The sequence below is a fragment of the Hippocampus guttulatus genome, unplaced genomic scaffold (genome assembly GCF_054856545.1).
Source record: "Hippocampus guttulatus isolate MCC_2025c unplaced genomic scaffold, RoL_Hgut_1.0 HiC_scaffold_38, whole genome shotgun sequence".
NCBI classification, from domain to species: Eukaryota; Metazoa; Chordata; class Actinopteri; order Syngnathiformes; family Syngnathidae; genus Hippocampus; species Hippocampus guttulatus.
Genome location: NW_028233897.1, coordinates 97501 through 100000, shown reverse-complemented (window position 1 = coordinate 100000; position 2500 = coordinate 97501). Strand labels below are relative to the sequence as shown.

At 76.0% G+C, this 2500-nt stretch overlaps 2 non-coding genes across 2 annotated transcripts in view; both read right to left on the bottom strand.

The window, feature by feature from the left end:
- LOC147185049 (28S ribosomal RNA) overlaps positions 1–371 on the bottom strand; it is a 4301-nt gene extending 3930 nt beyond the window's left edge. The window contains exon 1 of the ribosomal RNA XR_015099895.1: positions 1–371. This exon is cut by the window's left edge and continues 3930 nt beyond it. This is a non-coding gene — a ribosomal RNA (28S ribosomal RNA).
- A 374-nt stretch (positions 372–745) lies between these two features.
- LOC147185048 (5.8S ribosomal RNA) lies at positions 746–899 on the bottom strand. Its single transcript, XR_015099901.1, has one exon. It is a non-coding gene; the product is annotated as a 5.8S ribosomal RNA (ribosomal RNA).
- Positions 900–2500: the final 1601 nt, after the last annotated feature.

Sequence of the window (2500 nt, the reverse complement as noted above, 5' to 3'; positions counted from 1 at the left end):
CTTAAGGTACTTGTCCGCTATCGGTCTCGTGCCAGTATTTAGCCTTAGATGGAGTTTACCACCCGCTTTGGGCTGCATTCCCAAACAACCCGACTCCGAGAAGGCCTCGCCCCGGCGCGCCGGGGGCCGCTACCGGCCTCACACCGTCCTCGGGCAGAGCCTCCATCAGAAGGACTCGGGCCCCCACCGGGCGGCGCCGGGCAAAGCGACCTTCTATACGCCACATGTCCCGCGCCCTCCGCCGGGCGGGGATTCGGCGCTGGGCTTCTCCCTCTTCGCTCGCCGCTACTGAGGGAATCCTTGTTAGTTTCTTTTCCTCCGCTTAGTAATATGCTTAAATTCAGCGGGTCGTCTCGTCTGATCTGAGGTCGTAGTCGAACGGGGTTAGAGGCGGGGGCGACGGATCGCCTCCCGTCATCGGGGGTCGGCCGTTAACCCCGCGCCTCGCCGGGCGCACGACTCCTACGCGGCCGCGCGGTGCGTCGCGGCGGACTGCGCGGCGGGGGACGGATCCTCCATCGGCAGCCGCCGCGGGCCCCTGCGGCCGCGCGGTGGTCGGGCCCGTCGAGGGCGCGGGCGGTCGGGTCTATACTTAGGGGGACGAGGGCCGTGCCGTCCGCCCCCCCCACCCCCATTTCCCCGTGCGGGGAGGGAAGGTGGGGGGGGTAGGCCGGCGGTGGCCCGCGACGCCCCAACCGCGGGAGGGGGGCGCCCGCGGGCGCCCCGATCCCGATAGATGTACAAGCGACGCTCAGACAGGCGTGGCCCCGGGAGGGACCCGGGGCCGCAAGGTGCGTTCAAAGTGTCGATGATCAATGTGTCCTGCAATTCACATTAGTTCTCGCAGCTAGCTGCGTCCTTCATCGACGCACGAGCCGAGTGATCCACCGCTGAGAGTCGTACGTTTGGTTTGCGGTTTTGGCCAACATTCAGAGAAGGGGTTAAAAAGGGGGATAACGGCGCCTCCGGGCGCTCCTAGCCCTCCCCGCCCCGCCGGCAGGCCGGGGGGGGACTTCGGAGACATTGAACCCCCCGCTCGCCGCCGAAGGTGGCGAGAAGGTTGGGTACCCGGCGACTGGGGGTAAGGTTCCGAGGTCGGCCAGGTCGCGATGGCACCGGCGGGGGAGTGGTCCCCGACGCCGGCCGCGGCCCGGCCTGGACTATGGGAGCGTTGACAAGGCGGACGGGACGTCGACGACCGCGCGGACGCGCGGGGTGGGGCGGTCGGGGAACGCCGACGGGCGCCTGACCGGGGGGGGGGGCCGGCGGGGGCCGGGCGGGACGCGGGGAGCGGCCGGCCGCGCGACGACGCGAACCGACATACACCCCGCGCCCGACACCGTCCTCCTGACCTTCCTCCCCCCCCGCGACGCCCGCGGCGCACCCGCCCGCCGCCCCGCGGCCGCGCGGCCGCCGCCGCCCGCCGCCTATCGGCGTTTCTCACGCTTCGGACTCGGGGGGCCGGGGCGCGGCGGGGAGCGCCCCGGCGCCGCCGCCGACGGCACCGCGGGGTCGGGCCGCGGGGGCTGGGGGCCACGTGCCCCCGCCCCGCGCCTCTCCCCGCGGGCCGCCTTCGACGTCGCCGCCGCCGCCGCCGCCGCCGTCCTCCTCCGCCCGTGTGTTCGCTCTGGACTCGGGGGGCCGGGGAGCGCCGGGGTGCGCCGGCGCCGCCGCCGACGGCACCGCGGGGTCGGGCCGCGGGGGCTGGGGGCGCTTACGGGTCGGGGCGGGGGTGTAGGCGACCGGCCAAAGACCGGCACCGTACCCCCCGCCCGTCTCCTTCACGCCCCCGCCCCGCGCCTCTCCCCGCGGGCCGCCTTCGACGTCGCCACCGCCGCCGCCGCCGCCACCGCCGTCCTCCTCCGCCCAACCGTTTGCATCTGTTCGCTCATGACTCGGGAGGCCGGGGCGCGCCGGGGTGCGTCGGCGCCGCCTCCGACGGCACCGCGGGGTCGGGCCGCGGGGGCTGGGGGCCACGTGCCCCCGCCCCGCGCCTCTCCCCGCGGGCCGCCTTCAACGTCGCCGCCGCCGCCGCCGCCGCCACCGCCGTCCTCCTCCGCCCATCCGTTTGCATCTGTCCGCTCATGACTCGGGAGGCCGGGGTGCGCCGGCGCCGCCTCCGACGGCACCGCGGGGTCGGGCCGCGGGGGCTGGGGGCCACGTGCCCCCGCCCCGCGCCTCTCCCCGCGGGCCACCTTCGACGTCGCCGCCGCCGCCTCCGTCCTCCTCCGCCCATCCGTCCGCTCCGAACTCGGGAGGCCGGGGTGCGCCGGCGCCGCCTCCGACGGCACCGCGGGGTCGGGCCGCGGGGGCTGGGGGCCACGTGCCCCCGCCCCGCGCCTCTCCCCGCGGGCCGCCTTCGACGTCGCCGCCGCCGCCGTCCTCCTCCGTCCATCCGTTTGCATCTGTCCGCTCCGAACTCGGGAGGCCGGGGTGCGCCGGCGCCGCCTCCGACGGCACCGCGGGGTCGGGCCGCGGGGGGCTGGGGGCCACGTGCCCC